A 7,196-nucleotide genomic window follows, 5' to 3' on the forward strand; every position below is an offset into this window, starting at 1 on the left:
GGCTCCCCCGGCCGAGGGCCCGACCCCCGCCCCGAGGGCGGCTCGGCGCAGTCCGGCGAGGCGGAAGAGCGGCGGGGCTCCGTCCTCCTGCCGCCCCGCTCCCCCCACCGCCGGGGTCAGTCAGCACCGCGCGTCACCGCCGCCTCGCGCTGCCCCTCAGCCGAGCGAGGGGCGCGGAGCCGGCCTCCGGCCACGGCGCTGTGACAAGCGCTGAGCCCCGCCCCCCGCCCTGCTATTGGCCGGTTTGCTACCGTTCCCGCCCTCTTCAGCATTCATTGGTGCTCCGAGACACTATCTCCGCCCCCTCCCGCTTCCGAGGGGGGCTGCTCTCCCACCGCTTTCACTTATTGGTGTACCAAAAGGCACTAGCCCCGCCCTCCTCGGCTCCCATTGGAGGGAGGCAGACCTCGACCGCCCCCCTCCTCGTGTTCCCAGCGGGACACAGCGGCTCAGTTGCTAGGTGGCTCTAAGGTCGCCATTGGTTCTCTCGCTCATCAATCACACTTAGTCCCGCCTCCCCGCTGGAACGCAGCTGTTTACCCTGCAGCAGAATCGCGGCGTGTTTACGAGTCAGCCGCACGGGCAGCGCTGGGGCCCGTGACGGAGCCGTGAAGCCGCCGGTTCGAGCCCCAGCCCCTCCAGCGGAGACGGGCGGTAACTGCGGGGGTACCGCCGCGGTAAAGCTGGCCACTCTCCCAGGGGTTTGCAGTAACTACCGAGTGTGCATGCAGATAAATACACCACCGCTGTACTTGAGTCTAGGGGCAATGGTGGTGGAAGGCTCTGTGAAGTAGTGGCAGTTTATGGACAAGGGTCATTTCTTGCTTTGCACTAGCACCCACCCCAAGCAAGGTACCACACACTGCCCTGCAGCAAGGCCTTGAAAGTCATTCATTCTGTGGACTTTAGTCTTGCTTTTATGATATTTCGAGCCTGAAGAGACATGTACTTTTGCCCTCAGATCCACAGCAGTGTTAGCTGGCCTTGCCCTCTCCCTATCCTCACACAAATATTACCGTAGAGTCACAAAAAAATCCATGAGGATGAGACTGGAATGGGTTTTCAGCCAGCCTGAGCTTTCCTCCGAGTCCTGTAATCCAGCCTGGTGATAATATGCACATGAGAACAAAAGCCCATTTGCCTTCCTTGACAATACTGCAAAGCATGTATTAAAAGCAGTACACAGGGAGCTGAGGGAGAGGGGTCATCTATGGAGTAAGTGCTCACCCTTCACATGCCATTAACATTAAAATAAATGCAGCAGGTTTCTAGAATGAGCAGCATCAGTGCATCATATCCAGCCTCAGGTGTTAGGCCAGTAGAAAAACAAAACTGCAAGCAACTGAACAAAAGCTTACAGAAAAAAATCATTTTTTAAACCTTACCATAATGCATATCTTTACTGCCTAAACTCTGCGCTAAGCCCTTTACAACCTTCTTGTCATTTGCTTGTGGCATATTTCTCAGCAAACATAATTTAAAAATTTTCTTGGATTAAATCTTGTTAACCCTCAGTAAATCCCAAATAGTGTCAAATTGACACAAAATAAGTTTTTAAAAAGACAGACAGAAAGAAACAACCAAAATAGAGCTGTATGCACAAAGTATCAGTACACGTAAAATTACAACTTCATGAAAGGTCTTTACGCCATCGTTTTACTGGAAAAGAAATCCACCCCACTTTGCCAAAGCACATCAGTCAGAAGAATCATCATATACACAGGGCTTACTCTGGATAATCTGCAGCCAAATGTAAGCCCTAAATTGAAAGAGAATCTACATCTATGTGTTACATTTCTACTCAAAATAAAAGAAAAACAAGTCCTTGACTAATAAAATCTATTTGTATGGGTATGATGCAATACTGGTCTACCGATCTCTCTCTCTCTCTCTCAAAAAAAAAAAAGTCTTAACACGCCTATTTCAGGATTGCAAATAAAGCAGTAAGCTCATGAATACTGCTATATCATTCCTCGGTATTTTTAACACAGTGCAACCTGAAGAGTATGTACAAAGTGTCCTGTAGTGTTCCCCTATGGACACCAAAACACCACACTCCCAGTTTCAGACAGGCAATTTTCTTTCTAACATACTCACGCATCCAAATAGTTACACCTCTTTATAATCCAGTCACTACTTTATGGAACCAAAGTCCTCCTCTTGGAGGTGGAGAAGATAAATTTGCAACAATAAACTACAGTTTCACGGGCTCCAGTGTTTTCCTGTAGAAGTTAGCATGCAACAGAATACTGCTTGAACTGCAACATACAGCTAGACGGAGAAGCATGCTTTTCTTCCAGATGCTCCATCTGTCAGAGCTTGTATTTCAGTTTCGAATTGGAGATAGACCATGCAGTCATTTGTACTTCTACTGTGGAAGCAACATTCTAGACAGCTGGAGTGCAGCCCTGGGCATCAGGAAACTAGCACTCTAACCCCAATTCCAACACAGACTTCCCCTAGAAATTTGGACAACTTACTCAAATTCTTTATACCTCAGCTTTCCAATCCTATCAAAGCTATTTGCTATAAACTATCTAATGCAAAAGTGTCTCATGGGATTTAAACCACAAATTTCAGTGGAGTGCTTTGAGATGTCACAAGAAAAATGTTAAAATACAAACTAACCATATCTTGCTTTACTGAAATTGTATTTATTTGATTTTTCCAATAGTTCACAAAGGAAGAGTGGGAAAAAAAACAAGCATTTTCATAACAACAAATTTTGCAATTAGAAGTAATTTTTTTTGTTAATCTGAAGAGTTACTTGCTTGTCAATTGTTAAAAAAAAAGTAGAAATAATGCTTTTCAAATGTCTGTTTTGAGTACTGGAACTCTGGAATGTTTCCACTTTCCTGAATATTTCCACTTATCTGACAATTACGTGTAATCATGTTTAAAACACAAATCTGTGCCAAGCCCCAGTTTATTTTGAGGGCAGTTCATGGTTATACTTTATACAGGAACTAGTGAGCTAGAATATGCCCACAAATCTTTAATCCATCACCTGTCTGAATAATACAAAAGAAAATGCATTTGCATCCACTTTCAAGCATTAAGATATCCCTGTGAGAGGCAGGCTGAAAGTACTTGTTTTTTAAAGAATAAGAAATAATGATATACATATTACTCTTTTACTGTACCAAACAGAACTAGGCTAAACATAAGTCAGAGTTGTAAAATAAATAAATAAATACATAAATAATAACAACAACTTCTTGATCAGGATTTAAAAAAAAAAAAGGACTCTCAAACTTTTGTATCTGAAGTGGCAGCTATATTTACTGGAAAAACACTTTTTTTACCCTCACAAAGAGCATATTTTCTTCTCATTATTAAAATCAACCAAAAATGAGCATCCTCCCAAAGCTTTATGCTGAAGAGACCCAGTGGTAATATGGCATACTTTATATCCAAAAGRGAGGCAGACAAAGCCCAAACATTAAACTCTGAGGACAAAAAACTTCTCTGATTTCTTTCTCTGCACCAAATTAGGTAGAACAGGTCCTCTGGCTTCGGTCTCAGTTTCATTCAGATTCTGCCCCAAATTATGCCCTTGGAATCACTATGATTACAGTGAAAAATTAATTGATGAAGGCATAAACTCTGCAAGTAAACAGACATCAATGACATTGATTCCAATGTCTTTACATTATCAGACAAATGGCTAAACTCTGCTCTTAAGGCCTCAGTTTGTTATTTTGATGATGGAACTTTTCATTCCATTCACATTTATCTGCTCATACAGCTGATCTGAGGAATTTTTTAAAAACACACTTCTCTCTCTTAGGGCGAGTTATATTTAAGAGAAAAACAAGCAGTAACAACAAATCTCCATGACTGTCTTATAAATCATCTCCTTCTGTAATGGAAATTCCTACATCTTTCCTGAACCACCCTCTCAGGCTCTCCAAGGATATAGTGGAAGGGAGGGAGGGGAAGAGTCCACAGCACATTTGTCATACRTTCACACAAATAGAGGCTTGGAGCCTGAAAAGCCCTAATGCATATTTTCCATTTATATATATATATATACCAACCCCTAAAAGGCTGCACATACCAATTACCTTTTCTTTTCTTGTACATACTGTCAAGCAGTAAACAGAAATTAGCAGCTGCAGTGCTTTTTTATTCAGGAGGTGTGTATCAACTGATGACTCACCAAATATTTTGCAGCCCAGCATGCCAGTTGTCTTCTCCTCCACAGAAAGAAACACTATTTTAAACAAGAAGTTAACCACTGTGGATATTGCAGGCAAGCCAACATGTTTGGTGAACCCCAACAGCACAGAGGGAAGGGAACGGTCCCAAAAGCATATTGCAAACGCTTTTTAAAATACTCAACTAGGAACAAATGATACATGGGGGAAAAGAATGGAGGTGGGGAAGAAAGGATTATTGCAAAGTCAACCCACTCTGCCACGTGGCCTTCTGTGGTACACACTGCCTTCATCTCAGCAGGCAAGACCTGCACTGCATGAACAACTTCAGTATATGGCTATGCTTTTTTTCATAGTCCTCTGGAAGTGCATTTGGGGCATGACTCAATAGTTTATTTCAAATGGGGGGCAGTAATTTACGGCAGAGAGGCCAAAGATGGCAAGCAGCAGCTTACTAAGGGCTTGGAGCTGGGACTCACAGCAGACTGAAAAGAAAATCTGTTAGGCAGCAGCTCCCAAATCCTGGTTCTCACTGAGTTCCAACACGCGCAGGATTTGGGAGTCAGTGCCTCCTGCAAACAAATGCCCTGTAGCATCTTTAGGAATGCAATGTCTTGTCGGTCCTGCTGAGTTTCCTCCAGAACAATTAACCTCTAATTTACAAAGCAAGCTGCCAGCTCCTCCTTCAGATTATGTCCACCATGTAATTAATGAGCTTGACATTACAGTTTTAGCCAAACTTCTGTTACATCCTAGCTGATTGGATGCAATCAGCACGAAGTACAATCCAATTAAATTCTAGGGAATTAAGGGCAATTGCTCTCTACTCCCAGAGCACTCGCTAGGCTGTTCTCTAGTACAGCCTGACAAACAACTTCTTTACTGACAGTATAGAATATTCTATTACAGCTTTGTATTTGAAGACCAAACCATGCATTTCACTCTATTTTAACTCCACTAAATCCATTCTAATTTAAGTTCCGATTGGCTTCCAATTGCTTTGTTGAAAAAAAAAAAAAAAAACACAACAGGAATTTTCAGAGAAGTATGAAAGTGTCATTTAATAAAAAAAATTGGGATTTGAATCTTTCCTAAACTCATAGGTCTTTAAAAACTACAGAATGAGAAAGCGAGTCCTGTTGATCTAAAGGGATGTTACTCCTTTACTCTCTGAGTAAGAGGGAACATTCAAAGATAATTCACAGCATCATYTTCCACAGCATCTGCTGCTGATTCCTAGGCTCCAGTAGAAGAATCAAGATTCTCTCAGCATAATCACAATCATTCCTCATCAATCACTGCAGACTGCTGAATCCAACTTTTGCAGAAGACTGGTTTAAGGGTAATTTTACAAGAAGAGGCAGGAGGGCTAGTATGTGGCAGAAAACAGATTCCAGCATACAAAAAATTTCTGATTTCTGCTCCCATGCTCTTGTGCTACTAATTTATCCCTGGTTCTGATTAAGCCACAGCTTCCTGGGCTTTCAGCTATCACTGACACATCCACAACGGTAACTCGTTCTACAGCCAACATTCAAGGTTCACTTAAGTGAACCTGCTCTGCTACACAAAAAACATGCAAAATAATATATACCATCCAAACAACCTTCCACAAGAAAGATTTAATATGCTTACGACATACATGTAGTGGCTAGAAAGCCCAACCTGCAGCTATCATATATCAGTCCAGGATTTTTTAGAGCGAAAAATCAATGTGTGCTTCTAAAAAGCACTAGTTCTGTTACATACCTTCTGTGCAAATAGTCTGGGTACATGCAATAAATCTGGCATTTTTGAGATGTCAGATTTCTTGTGCACAACATGTGCAGTTCATTACTCCTGACAGTATGTTCATTCATCAAGTGTTTTCTAATAAAGTAAATATAGTGCATACAAACACAATGATGGTGCAGCACATCTCAGAAGTCTAAGTTTTGGATTTGGTGCAAACACAATACATGGATGATTGGTGCAGGCACTGCAGAAATAGCCAAAACCATAGAATCCTAGCAAAAATATTCATGATAGATTTATCTGGGCTACTGTATATCCAGAATTCCTACCAAAAGCAAAAGATTAATTTCTACCCGGGCAAAATTTCTGGATTAAAAAAAAAAAAAAAAGAGTTCAGAGACTTTTGGGAATAAAAACCTTCCATCCTTTCACCACTTGCTATTTTGCTACTGAACAGGAACCATCAGAGGACTCTGAGATGTAATCCTACTGCACTAAACCTGAAAAAATAAAATTTCCAAAACCAAATCCAGTTTAAAAATTGAAAATACACATGAATAACTCAAAAATAATCTTAACTGCTCTTTGTCTAAACTACAATACAGCAACATGCATATTCATAGGTGTCTGAATTGCTCAGGAAAAAGAGAAAAATTCTTTAAAAAAAAACAAACAAAACACATCAGTGTAGTGAATAGGAATATAATCAAGAATAATGAAATACTTTTTCTAAAAAAGTAAAAATTGCCAGAAACCAAGATGAATTTGGTGATTGTAACCAGTGAGAAAATGATCACCACAGACATTTAAGGAGATACTAAAAATGAATAAAAAATCAGAAGGAACTCTTCCAGCTTTTACACTTGGAAAATTGTATTTTAAGTATTACAGCTAACAATAAACGAGTTACTTGCTAAATAAAAAAAGGAGTTTTAATGGGAAGAGGACATAGTAATTTACTTCAGAGCGATCCTGGCCATTGTTCAGTAATAGCAACCCGTTCTCATGATTGTTGAGGAACAGAATGAATTCGAGCATGTACCTTCATTATAGCCATAAAGCCCCCTAAATCGGAATATCTTAAAATTACTACCTGTTGTTACATATATTGCCCTACCGCAACATTTTTTCCTTGACATGTGCATCCTCTGCATTTATAGTAGGAAAGAATCCACCACACACCCCAGGGAAATGAATTAAAAAAAAACATATTTACAGTCTCTCTATAGACCAAATCATGCTCCAAGAAAAACACGGCTTTTGCAGGCAATATTTAGCCTCCTGCCCAGCCCCAGGGGGCTC

Source organism: Apteryx rowi, unplaced genomic scaffold, assembly GCF_003343035.1.
Source record: "Apteryx rowi isolate R43461 unplaced genomic scaffold, aptRow1 scaffold_41, whole genome shotgun sequence".
Taxonomy (NCBI): Eukaryota; Metazoa; Chordata; class Aves; order Apterygiformes; family Apterygidae; genus Apteryx; species Apteryx rowi.